Source organism: Nicotiana tabacum, chromosome 3, assembly GCF_000715075.1.
Source record: "Nicotiana tabacum cultivar K326 chromosome 3, ASM71507v2, whole genome shotgun sequence".
Lineage (NCBI taxonomy): Eukaryota > Viridiplantae > Streptophyta > Magnoliopsida > Solanales > Solanaceae > Nicotiana > Nicotiana tabacum.
The window spans coordinates 116,439,666-116,454,266 of NC_134082.1; positions in this window are offsets into that span (position 1 = coordinate 116,439,666).

The window sequence follows — 14,601 nt, forward strand, 5'->3', positions numbered from 1 at the left end:
TGATTTGACGGTCCCGGAGGGTCCGTAGGAAAATATGGGACTTAGGCGTATGCCCGAAATCGCAATCCTAGGTCCCTAGCCCGAGAAATGAATTTTTAAGTGAAATTATTTTCAGAAATTGTTTAAGGATATTTGAAGTCAAAACTTATTAGAAAGAAATGGTATCGGACCCGTATTTTAGTTCCGACGCCCGGTACAGGTCTTATATATGACTTGAGTCATTCTTGTGAAATTTTGTTAAAAAATGGACGTCGTTTGACGTGATCCAGACCTTAATTGAGAAATTTGATGTTAAAAGAGTTTTGAGAAATTTTATTGATCTCGAGGTTTAATTTGATGCTCGCGATGTTATTTTGGTAATTTGAGTACACGAATATGTCCGTAGGATATTTTTGAGGTTGTGTGTATACTTGGTTTGGAGTTTCGAGGGCTCAAGTGAGTTTCGAGTAGGTTTCGGGATGCCTTAGTCTTAGAAAGTCAGGTGTTGCAGGTTCAGGAAGCCACAGTCTCTGAACCCTCTAGTGCGGTCCGCGAGAAATCGCGTGCGATCGCGGAGGGGCCAGCACGGCCGCAGTCGCCTTTGTGCGGTCCATGGTGGAATCTATGCGGCCGCAGTATTCTTTGTACGGTCTGCACAGGGTGCTCAACTGCAGGTCTTCAGGGAGGGGCCAGCGCGGCCAAGGTCGTCTTTGTACGGTCCGCGGTGGAGGCTGTGCGGTCGTGGTCCATTTGATGCGGTCTGTAATGGGGGTGTGAGAGGGGTATAAATAAACGGGAATTTCAGTTGTTTTCACTTTTAAAAATCCCAAAACATAAGAGGCAATTTTTCAAACAACCTTTCTTCTCCAAAACGTTGGTAAGTGATTTCTAACTCATTTTCTTCACTCCTTGACATCTTTTAACATGATTTCAACTTCAAATCAAAGATTTTCATGGGAGAAATTGGGTGTTTTGGGTAGAACCTAGGTTTTTCTAAAATTGGGGATTTGGACCTCAATTTGAGGTCCGATTCAAAATAAATTATAAATTTGGATTCGTGGGGGAATGGGTAATCGGGTTTCGGTCCGGACCTCGGGTTTTGACCATGTGGGCTCGGGGGGTGATTTCTAACTTTTGGGTAAAACTTTAGAAAACACATTTTCATGCATTGGGGTTGATTCATTTAGCACTTATTGATGTAATTAAGTAACTTGTGACTAGATTCGAGCAGATTGGTGGTGGAATCAAGGGGTGAAGCTATAGTTGAGACTTGAGTGGTGATAAAGGCATCGAGGTAAGTGTTTGGTCTAACCCTAGCTTGAGGGATTAGGAGTTGAGTCATACTTGCTACTTGCTTCTTCTTGAGTACGACGTATAGGCATGGTGACGAGTATCTATACGTTGGCGTCAAGCATGACCGTAAGTGTTAAATTGAAAGTTGTTGTGTTCTTAAATGGCACTTGGGTGCTTTACTTAATGATCTTCGATGACTGAGCATTTTCAATAATTGAAGTGAGTACAAGAAGAGTTGAGGTTGGTTATAGCTAATTCAACCTTGCCTGGGTGACTAATTCAATATTATTATTCCCTTGCCGGGAAAATTATAATATTGTTGTGTTCCCTTGCTGGGAAGTTATTATATTATTTATGTTCCCTTGCTGGGATTTCTTGTGATTGTGTGATGAAATATAAAAGGGAGCGGGTGGTACGCCTACCACGAGATATAATGAAATGGGAGCGGGTGGTACGCCTACCACGAGATATAACGAAATGGGAGCGGGTGGTACGCCTACCACGAGATATAACGAAATGGGAGCGGGTGGTACGCCTACCACGAGATATAATGAAATGGGAGCGGGTGGTACGCCTACCATGAGATATAATGAAATGGGAGCGGGTGGTACGCCTACCACGAGATATGATGAAATGGGAGCGGGTGGTACGCCTACCACGAGATATGAATGAAATGGGAGAGGGTGGTACGCCTACCACAAGATATACTAAAATGGGAGCGGGTGGTACGCCTACCACAAGATATGAGAAATGGGATCATGTTGCATGCTTGCAACAAGATGAAACTGAAAGTGAAAGTTGCCTTATTTCTCTTTATCTGTGTTAGAAGTTAAATTGTAATTCCCTTACTATTCTTTGATATTCTGTCTTATCTGCTACCTCCGGAGCATGTTTCCCCTTTCCCAGCTTTGATGGCTTATTACCTATTTACTTTTCCGCCATATAGTATATAACTGCACAGGTTTATCTGGAGTCTGGTCCTAGCCTAGTCACTACCTCACCGGGGTTAGGCCAGACACTTACCAGCACATGGGGTCAGTTGTGCTGATACTACACTCTGTGCTCTTTTGCACAAATCCAGGTCTTGGATAACAGCAGTAGCATGAGAGCTAGCTTTTAGTCCATTGAGACATCAAGGTAGCCTTGTAAGCGTCCGCAGGCCCGACGTCTCTTCTATCTTTATTTCAGTCTGTTATCTCATGTATTCGAGACAAACAGTTTATATTTTTCTTTCAAACGATTGTATTTAGTACTCTTAGAAGTTCGTGAGTAATGTGACACCAGTTCTTGGGTAGAGGCATATGTTGATTTCCGTATTATTGTTCAGTTTCTTTAATTTAAGTCTTCCGTACATTTATTAAATTCCGTTGTTTTCATGCTATCACTGATAATCGTTACAGAAGTGATTTGTTAATGAATTAAGTTGTTAAGGAATGGCTTGCCTAGCTCACATTAGTAGGGGCCATCACGACTCACGAGGGTGGGAAATCCGGGTCGTGACATGTTTGTTGTTTCTATTTCTGCTTTAAGTTATTGATTGCAATTATAAAATTAGAAGATAATATTTTTGGTTTTGGTTGATATTCAAATGATAAAAGATCTAGGGTCGTGACTTCCACATAGGTGGTTACCTAATGGGTTGTAAACTCTAGGACAAGTTTGATTAGTCGGGGTTGTAATATAGTGGTAAGTATTCCTGCTTGTCACGGGGGTGACCCGGGTTCGATCCCCGGCAACCGCACCAAAAATTGATGTCGCCCAAACTCACACCACAAATATAAGTAGTGAGGCGGTCGATGCAATAATAAAACCCAACGCAAGTTGGGATCGAATACATAAGGAGTTAGAATTGAGATTAGGTATATATTTAGTGTAATTGTATGATGTTCCTCAAATTACACTTCCACATTCTTGTTTGTTGTTTCTATTTCTACTTTAAGCTATTGATTTCAATTATAAAACTAGAAGACAATATGTTTGGTTTTGGTTGTTTTTCAAATGATAAAAATCTAGGGTCGTAACTTCCACCTAGGTGGTTACCTAATGGGTTGTAAACTCTAGGACAAGTTTGATTAGTCGGGGTTGTAATATAGCATTCACACTCTATTACTCACTCTATACCTCTCGGTAGTTTGAGTGATTTTACCTAATTTGGCTTTCTCAAGTACAAATGGGTATTGCACAAAACAAGTGATAAATGCTCAAGTCGGATCTTACTATCTCTAAATTCAACCCTTTAATTGGGGCTATCAATTTTTTGAGTTCACCCCAATTTCTTGTTAGCCAAGTTTTCCTAGACCTAATCTCTCTTTCTCAAGTACAGACTAAGTCAATTAAGCATGAATCAATGTTTGCAACCATTAATTCTTGAATTTAAGCAAGAACTAGGCTATAAATTGCACATCGATTCAAGCATAATGAACTGTTTAACTTCTAACTTCCACATCCAATGCCGAAACCTATCAAATCACGTCCGATTGACCTCAAATTTTTCACACAAGTCACATTTGACATTATGGACCTATTCCAACTTCCGGAATCAAAATCTGACCCCGATATCAAAAGGTCCACTCCCGGTCAAACTTCTCAAAAACCTTCAAACTTCCAACTTTCGCCAAATGACCCCGAAATGACCTACGAACCTCCAAATCCACATCCAGACGTGCTCCTAAGACCAGAATCACCATATGAAGCTATTCCCAAGCTCAAAATCCCAAACAGATATCGATAACATCAAAATCCACTTCAACCCAAATTTAGGAAATTTATCCAAAATGCCAACTTTCCATAATAAGCGCTGAAATGCTCTCGGGTCATCCAAAATCCGATCTAGACATACGCTCAACTCCAAAATCATCGTACGAACCTATTGGAACCTTCAAATCCCGATTCCAAGGTCATTTACTCAAAAGTCAAACCTTAGTCAATTTTTCCAACTTTAAGCTTCCGAAATTAGAATTTTTCATCCGAATCAACTCTGAACTTCTCGGAATTCAATTCTGACCACACATACAAGTCATAATAGCTGAAGTGAAGGTGCTCAAGGTCTCAAACCGCTGAACGACGCGCTAGAGCTCAAAACAACCGGTCGGATCGTTACTGTACCGTAAACTTGCTCGGATCCAGCTACCTAGAGGAGACTTGAGGTACAACTACACGACATCCGTAGCTCTAATGTCCTCTTCTACTTCCTTTAGATGTTTATTTGATTCAAACAGTTATGTTTATTTTAGACCATTATTTGTAGTAACTTAGATGCTCATGTATTCGCGACAGCAGTTCCGGGATTTATATTGGGATTTCATCATTTATTAGTTTATATATACCACGTTTCAGACTATTCAATTTTTTTTATTGTCATCCAATTTGAAATTTGTTAAAAATGTTTAATAACTATATCTAATGTTGGCTTTCCTAACAAGTAAAATGTTAGACGGCATCACGGTCTCGAGGGTTAAAATTTTGGGTCGTGACACTTTTCAAGCATTGTTAAGTTAATAATCCACTGTTAATTATTTTTATTTATTGCTACTGTAGCTTAAAACTGCAAAATTGTAGGTAAATAATAATAATCATAAAGTGAATAAACAAAATTTTATTAGTATTGATGAACTTGGAGAGGAAAAAAAAAGTATATTACAAAGATCCACATATTATATGAGGTGTTTGGCTTCATCAAATAGAATGAAAAAGAGTGTAAGTTTTTCTAATAATTTGATGAAAAAGAATTACATGAAATATTTCATATATTATAGGAATATAGAAGAGGATCATTGACATGATTAATCATATCCTCTAGTTTTTTCACTTACATAGTTTTAGCACTTTATCTTTATGTTATAAACTTGATGGGTTATGGCCCGCGTTGCGGGCCCAATATTTTAATAGTTGGAATAGTTATTCTTATTTTAATTGTTTAAATACAAGAATTTAGAAGTTATTAACCCAATTCCATTTGCAAGTTCAATTTGGAAAAAACATCTAAAGCCAAAAGATGTTTTAAATAAAGGAAGCTTCTAAATAGGTGAAATATACTGAGTAGCTGATGTTGTGTATCGTTTGGACTGCGTCATGGGATATTTTTGTCATCGAGCTTGTAAAAGTTGTCTACAATTGGAGCACTCAAGCATATAAAAGTACATATAGGTGAAATTAACAAGTTTCAATATAAAACACTTAATAGCTATGATGACCCACATCCCTCGTTTTGAAAGTGTCACAATCCCAAATACCCCGGTCGTGATGGCGCCTATCATAATACTAGGCAAGCCAACTCAAACAAGTAACCACAGTAAATTTCTTTTTAATAAACCATTTTTCTAACACTGATTAAGTTTCAAATTTTCATAGGAAATATCTAAATTACTGAAATGTGCGGAAAGACTGTACAACAACAAACCAACACAGCCCAACAATCTAGTGTCACAAGTCTAGAGCCTCTGAATACAACCAGTACGACTGACTAATACATAATGAGTCTAAAAATGCAGAAAACAAGGATAGGAAGGAGGAAAGCAGGGCTGCGGATGTCGTGCAGCTACCTTGCAGTCTCCGGTAAGCTCTGAAAATGCTAGGGACCCTCACTGCACCTGGATCTGCACACAAGGTGCAGGGAGTGACGTGAGTACGCCAACTCAGTAAGTAACTAAAGTAAATAAGGTCTGAGTGTAGTGACGAGTAGTTAAAAATCATATATATAAGTGCATCCAGCAGAATATCAAGTCAAACTCAACAGTTTAAAAGCCAGTTACTTCATAAAACTTCAGTTTCAATTGAGATACTCTAAAATCATTTACTTAGCAGTTTTAACCGAGGCTCATCATAAAAGAAGAGTCAAATCAGCAAAAATGTCATAAATGGGCCCCTCAGGCAAGGTATCACTAATAAATATAGCCTCTCAGGCAAGGCTCTCAGTCACTCATGACTCAACTCTCGTCATACAATACTCACACTCAGCACTCAGGCTCAATAATATCTCATAGTAGTAATAATTATAATAACCGTTGCGGCGTGCAACCCGATCTATAGTTTAAAATCGACTATGTTCACTGGGGGTGTACAGACTCCGGAGGGGCTCCTATAGCCCAAGCGTCATATCGCTACGACGCACAGCCCGATCCAATATATATATCGCTGCGGCGTGCAGCCCGATCCATATAAGTATCGCTGCAGCATGCAGCCCGATCCATAATATACATATAATATTACTGCGGCATGCAGCCCGATCCATAATATATATAATCCTCACCATTAGGTCCTCAACCTCTGTCAGTCATTAACCTTATAACCACTCGGGCATAACAGTGGAAATTAGGGAACTCAACCCAAACAGTTTTCACATTTAAGAAGTAAACTGATAAAAACCAAGTTTAAACAATAAACAGGTAAAACATGACTGAAGATATGCTTTCAAACAAATAGAGTGAGGAAAACAGTAAAGATGCCCCTAAGGGTCTCAATAGGTCGGCACAAGGTCCTAAACATGGCATACAACCCATAATATAGTATTAATTTCTAAAATACGTGATATCATAAGATTTCAAATAAAATACGCGGCTTAATAGTTACTACGGGATAGACCAAGTGACAATCCCACCGGTGCATGCCCACACGCTCGTCACCTAGCATGTGCGTCACCTTATTTGTCAAAACAATATGAAATACCGGGGTTTTATACCCTCAGTTCCAAATTTACAATGGATACTTACCTCAAATCGGATGAAATACTACTCCGCGATGCCTTTGCCTCTCGCCTCTTGCCTCGGCCTCAACTCATGCCGAATCTACCCATAATCAGAATCATAACACTAGAATATGCTAAGGGAACGAAGCCGAGGTACAAATAATCAAATTATACCAAAAATTCCAAAATTGGCCAAACCCGACCCCCGGACCCACATCTCGAAATTCCATAAAAATTACATCAATAGAATCCTTATTCTCCCACAAGTCTATTCATACTAAAAGCATCAAAATCGGACCTCAATGGCCCCTCAAATCCCCACTCAAAGCTCTCCAATATCAAGCTCTAATCCCTCAATTTTCTTCCTTAATTCCCACTAATACCATGATTAAACAATGGAAAAATGGTCAAAAACTCAAGTAATGAAGATTAGGTAGCTTACCCAACTGATAATCTTCGATTTCCCCTTGAAATTCACTGCCCTAGCTCACTTTCCATCTTCAAAAATGGATAACTTAGCAAAAATTTGTGAAGGAAACCTTATATACTTTCTGACCTGGGTATTTCGCACCTGCGGTCCCTTTCTCCGCTACTGCGCTACCGTTTCTGCAGTCTAACCCACTGCACCTACAGAATTGACTAAAAAACCTTTGGATCGGACCTACGGTCATTCTCTCGTACCTGCGCCATCGTAGATGCGTCCATAAATCCGTTTCTGCGGCTTGCTTCTGCATATGTGGGAGTCGCACCTGCGGCCTCCCAACCGCAGATGCGTTATGACAGCAACCATAAGACTTCAGCTGCAAAACTCAACTCCAAAATCTCCCGTCAACCATCCGAAATCACCCCAAGGCCCCCGGAACCTCAACCAAAAGCACGAACTAGTCATATACCAATATCCAAACTTATATAAGTCTTCAAAACACATCAAACAAAATCGAATCAACCAAAACACATCGGATTCAAGCCTAAGGTTCTAAAATCTTCCAAATTCCGCTTTTGATCAAAAGGTCTATCAAAACACATCCGAATGACATAAAATTTTACACACACATCCCAAATGACACAACGAAACTACCGCAACTCACAGAATTCCATTCCGACTCCTATATCAAAATCTTACCTATCAACCAGAAAATGCCAAAATTCCTTTTTCACCTATTCAAGCCTAAATCTACTCCGGACCTCCAAATCCCATTTTGATCACGCTCCTAAGTCCCAACTCATCTTCCGAAGCTATCTGAACCATCGGAATTCACATCCGAGCCTTTATTCGCATAAGTCAGCATCCGGTTGACTTTTCCAACTTAAGCTTACTCAAAAGAGACTAAATGTCTCAAACCTTATCAAAACCTCTCTGAACCCAATCCAACCAACCCGATAACACATAATACAGCTGAAAAAGACAATAGGAAGTAGAAATACGAGGAAACAGAAGGGTAACTCATGAAATGATCGGCCGAGTCGTCACATCCTTCCCTTATTGATACCCAAATTTTCCCTATATATATATTGGGATGAATCAAAAGGTCATCACTTGCTTTAAATTAAATTATGTGTTTTGAGGCCTTGAAAACCTCATTTAGAGCCACCTCGATTTGCGTGCACAGTCCGGGCGTGTAGCCGGAAAGCTTAAATATGAAATTTTGTGAAAAAAATGATAACAATTTGGTTATAAAATGAGTTAATTTGACTTCGGTTAACGTTTTGGGTAAACAGACCCGGACCCATAATTTGACGGTCCCGGAGGGTCCGTTGGAAAATATGGGACTTGGACGTATGCCCGAAATCGAATTCCGAGGTCCCAAGCCCGAGAAATAAATTTTTAAAAGAAATTGTTTTCTGAAACTGTTTAAGGAAAATTGAAATGAAATTTTCTTGGAACATGATGGTATCAGGCCCGTATTTTGGTTTCGGTGCCCGGTACAGGTCTTATATATGACTTAAGACATTTTCATGAAATTTGGTGAAAAACGGAGTTTATTTGACGTGAATTGGACTTCCGATTGAGGAGTTATGGACTTTGAGAGTTCCTGATGAAAATGTTAAGTTTTGAGGTTTAATTCATGATTTTACATGTTATTTTGATGATGTGATCTCATGAATAGGTCCATATGATGTTTTTGAGTAGTATGCACACTTGGTTTGGAGTTCCAAGGGCTCGGGTGAGTTTCGGGTAGGTTTCGGGATGTTTTAGGCTTAAAACCAGAAGTTGCAGGTCTCTGAACCCTCCAGTGCGGTCCGCGGTCAACCTTGTGCTGTGCGCGGTGAAGGTTGTGCGGCCGCGGTCGACTTTGTGCGGTCTGCATAGGGCGCTGCGGTGCAGCCACAGTCGACCTTTTGCGGTCCGCACAGGGGGTCTGAGAGGGGTATAAATAGACAGGATTTTCAGTCATTTTTCATTTTTCAAAACTCCAAAAACATAAGAGGCGATTTTTCAAACAATCTTTCTTCTCCAAATCAATTGTAAGTCATTTTTAACTAGTTTTCTTCAATCATTAACATCTTTTAACATGATTTCAACTTCAAATCAATGATTTTAATGGAGGAAATTGGGTGTTTTGGGTAGAACCTAGGTTTTTTCAAAAAAAGAAAGGGGATTTAGACCTCGATTTGGGGTCCAATTTCAAAACAAATCATATATTTGGGTTCGTGGGGGAATGAGTAATCGGGTTTTGGTTCGAACCTCGGGTTTTGACCATGTGGGCCCAGGGGCAATTTTTGACTTTTTGGGCAATACTTTAGAAAACTCATTTTCATGCATTCAAATTGATTCATTTAGCGTTTATTGATGTAATTAAGTAATTTGTAACTAGATACGAGCGAATTGGCGGTGGAATCAAGGGGTAAAGCTATAATTGAAACTTTAGTTGTGTTCGAGGCATCGAGGTAAGTGTTCGATCTAACCCTAGCTTGAGGGATTAGGACTTGAGTCCTATTTGCTATTTTATTCTTGTTGAGTATGACGTATAGGCATGGTGACGAGTATCTATACGTTGGTGTCAAGCATGACCGTGAGTCTTAAATTGATACTTGTTGTATTCTTGAATGTTACTATGGTTGAAATAGTGAGTAAATCCTTAATATTGAGCAAAGACTTAGTTTGTTTATCGTGGAATTCACTTACAAATGAGAAATGGTGGTAATTGAGTTGAGTTAAGATTGGTTATAGCTGATTCTCCCTTTCCGGGACGTATATACTTGTATTGCTAAGTTCCCTTGCCGGGATAGTGTAGTCTATTGTTGATCCCTTGTCGAGACGGTTAATTATGGTTATTGTTGACTGTATAGTTGGAATTGGTTGCACGCCATAACAGATATTAGATTGGATCGGGTTGCACGCCGCAACAGATATTATATTGGATCGGGTTGCACGCCGCAACAGATATTATATTGGATCGGGTTGCACGCCGCAACAGATACTATATTAGATCGGGTTGCACACCGCAACAGATACTATATTGGATCGGGTTGCACGCTGCAACAGCTATATATATGTGGATCGGGTTGGACGCCGCAGCAATGTTAAATGATAAAGGATCGGGTTGCGCGCCGTAACAGTATTGTTGTAGATATTGAGTTGTCCTTTCTTATTTTATTAAGTTTCTGTTGGTCTTGATATGCTTCCCCGAAGCATGTACCCCCTCCCATTTTAAACTGCTTATTCCTGTTTATTTTCCGCCATACATTATATAACTACACAGGTTTATCTAGAGTCTAGTCCTAGCCTCGTCACTACCTCGCCGGGTTTAGGCCAGGCATTTACCAGAACATGGGGTCGGTTGTGCTGATACTAAACTCTGCACTCTGTGCAGATACCGGAGCAACATTGGATCAGTAGCTTGGGAGCCAGCCTTTAGTCCACAAAGATTCCGAGGTAGTCCTGCAGGCGTCCATAGGCTCGACGTCTCCTCTATCTGTTATTATGTTCTGTTATCTCATGTATCCGAGACATACAATGTTTTTTTCCTTCATATTGTTATATGTAGTGCTCTTAGTAGTCCGTGGATATTGTGACACCAGTTTCTGGGTAGAGGCATGTGTTAACTTTCGAAACATTTTGGTTTTATATTCATTTAAGACTTTCGCTTAAATCTCATGTTCTGCTGTCATTTAGATATTTGTCACTTGTTAATATAAGGTGTAAAAAGGATCAAAACAGAAGTGTTAAATATTTCTAAGTTCGTGGCTTGCCTAGCTTCTATGAGTAGGCGCCATCGCGACTCCCGAGGGTGGGAATTCCGGGTCATGACAAGTTGATATCAGAGCCCTAGGTTACATAGGTCTCACAATTCACGGACAAGCTCAGTAGAGTCTGAGGGATCGGTACGGAGACGTCTGTATTTATCCCCCTGAGGCTACAGAGTTAGGAAAAACTTCACATTTGTTCTTTCATGTCGTGCGGTTCTGTTTCTCAATGCTAATTGAATTTCTACTATGTTCTTTCGCAGATGGAGAGAACACGTGCTTCCTCATCTACCACTCAGCAGCCCGAGCCCCGAGCAGCAACTCCCACGAGGGGTAGAGGGTGAGGCCGAGGTAGGGGTAGAGCTTAGCCCTGAGTAGCAGCCCCAGTAGCGGAGCCTCAGGTTGACTTTGATGATGAGGTTCCGACCCCAGCAGCTCTGGTGTGCTCAGCTCAGGTCCCAGAGAGGTTTATTGCTACCCGAGTCCTTCAGGAAGCTCTTGTCCGATTAGTGGGCCTCATGGAGAGTGTCACCTGAGCGGGCTTGCTTCCTGTAGCACCAGCTATCTCTGAGGCTGGAGGAGGGGCCCAGACTCCTGCTACTCGCACTCTGGAGCAGGTAGCTCCTCAAATTCAAACTCCAGCGGTTCAGCCAGTTGAAGCAGTTCAGCCGGGTGTGGTAGCTCAGACCGGTGATGGAGCAGTTGTGCCTGCCGATACTTTGTGGAGGCTGGATAGGTTCACCAAGCTCTTCACTTCTACTTTCAGCTGTGCATCTACTAAGGATCCCCAGGATTATCTAGACAGCTGCCACGAGGTTCTCAGGAACATGGGTATTGTTGAGACCAATGGGGTCGATTTTGCTACATTTCGCTTGTCTGGATCCGCCAAGACTTGGTGGAGAGATTATTGCTTGGCTAGGCCAGCCGGATCGCCATCTTTGACTTGGGAGCAGTTTACAGTGTTGTTTCTGGAGAAGTTTCTCCCCATTACTTAGAGAGAGGCCTACCGGAGGTAGTTTAAGCGTCTCTAGCAGGGTTCCATGACGGTTACCCAGTATGAGACCAGGTTCATTGACTTAGCTCGCCATGCTCTTGTCATACTTCCTACCGAGAGAGAGGGTGAGGAGGTTTATTGATGGTCTTATTCAGCCGATTCGCCTTCAGATGGCTAGGGAGGCTGGGAGTGAGATCACCTTTCAGGAGGCGGCCAATGTGGCCCGTAGAGTGGAGATGGTCCTGTCGCAGGGAGGTGGTCATGGATCGGATATAAGGCCCTGTCATTCAGGTAGATTTAGTGGTGCCTCGTCTAGAGGTAGAGATTTATATGATAGAGGCCATCCTCCCAGGCCCTTTTAGTCAGCTCTTCAGGTCTCTCACGGCGCTTCAGGTAGCCATGGTCCGCAAATGTAGTATTCCGATCAGCAGTCCTACAGTGCACCACCAGCTCCTAACAGTGCACTGCTGCTCCAGACTTTTTGGGGTGGTCATTCGGGTCGCCAGGGTCAGTCACAGTTTCCTCAGCCACATCACTCAGGTAGATGTTTTGAGTATGGTGAGTATGGTCATATCAGAGGACTTGTCCGAGGTTGGTGGGTACTCAATAGCAGCAGCAGGGTCCTCGTGCTATGGTCTAGGCACCAGGTGTTTCACAGACCACCCAGCCAGCTAGAGGTGGGGTAGAGGTGCTAGAGGGGGAGGTAGAGGATTTAGAGGTGGAGCTCAGGCCGCTAGAGGTGGAGTCCAGCCAGCTGCAGGCCGTCCCAGAGATGGAGCCCAGGGTGGTGGGCCCCAGCCCCGATGTTATGCTCTTCCAGCCAGGCCCGAGGCTGAGGCTTCAGATGCGGTTATCACAGGTACTATTCTGGTTTGTGATAGAGATGCTTCAGTGTTATTTGATCCAGGGTCCACCTACTCGTATGTGTCATCTTATTTTGCACCGTATCTGGTTATGCCTAGTGATTCATTGAGTGTTCCCGTTTATGTGTCTACACTAGTGGGTCACTCTATTATAGTTGATCGAGTCCATCGTTCTTGTATTGTGGTGATTGGGCGTCTTGAGACTCGTGTAGATTTGTTACTTTTAGACATAGTCGATTTCGATATTATATTGGGGATGGTCTAGTTATCATCTTACCACACTATCTTGGACTGTCATGCCAAGATTATGACCTTAGCTTTACTGGGTATGCCTCATTTAGAGTGTAGAGGGACTCCTAGTCATTCTACCCGTAGTGTTATCTCTTATATGAAGGCTCATCGAATGGTGGAGAAGGGGTGTTTGGCCTATCTGCATATGTTCATGATTCTAGCGCAGAGGTTCCCTCTATTGATTCTGTGCCCATTGTTCGTGAGTTTCCTGAGGTATTCCCTTCAGACTTGCCGGGTATGCCACCCGATAGGGATATTGATTTTTGCATTGATTTAGCTCCGGGCACTCAGCCCATTTCTATCCTGCCGTATCATATGGCCCCGCCTGAGTTAAAAGAGTTGAAGGAATAGTTGCAAGACTTGCTTGAGAAGGGTTTTATTAGACCCAGCGTTTCGCCGTGGGGTGCACTGGTGTTGTTTGTCAAGAAAAAGGACGAATCGATGAGGATGTGTATTGATTACCGGCAGTTGAACAAGGTTACAGTCACGACCCCAACCCCAGTCGTGATGGCGCCCAACACATTGCTAGGCAAGCCTGACCAACTATCAACCACAACCCATTTTCTTATAAAATTCATTACTAGCTAACACAATTTAAATACCAATTTAGCATAATAAAGGTCTGAAACAGTAAGTTAAACATGCGGAAGTCAAAGATAATACCACTACATAGCCCACACTGATCCGGTGTCACAAGTCAAGAGCCTCTAATACAAGTCTGAACAACCTAATACATAAATAATCTAGGAATACGGAAAGTAATAAGATAGAAGGAGAAATCGGGTCTGCGGACGCCATGCAGCTACCTCGATAACTCCGGCAAATGCTGATCAATAGGAAAACTCTCACTCAGCCTCTGGAACACTTGGATCTACACGTAAGTGCAGGAGTAATGTGAGTACTCCGACCCAGTGAGTAATAATTATAAATAATGGCTGAAAGCATGAAAACACGTAAAGGAACAAAGCAATTCTATATCAAAGCAGTAAAATCACTTAAAGCGGTAAATCAGTGAATAAGTTAAATGAAATCGCTTTAAATCAAGTAAAACATGTAGTTTAGCAGGTAAATAACAAGTAGTGATCCGCTCATCGGGCACAGTATCAATCGCTTTGTACTCATTCTCAGCACTCGACTCATATATCTCTCACAATAACAGAAATAAGAGATAACCGCTGCGGCGTGCAGCCCGAACCTACATAACTGCTGCGGCGCGTAGCCCGAACCGTGCATCGCTATGGCGTGCAGCCCGATCCATATAGATAGTCGACTGCGCTCACTGGGGGCGTGCAGACTCCGGAGGGGCTTCT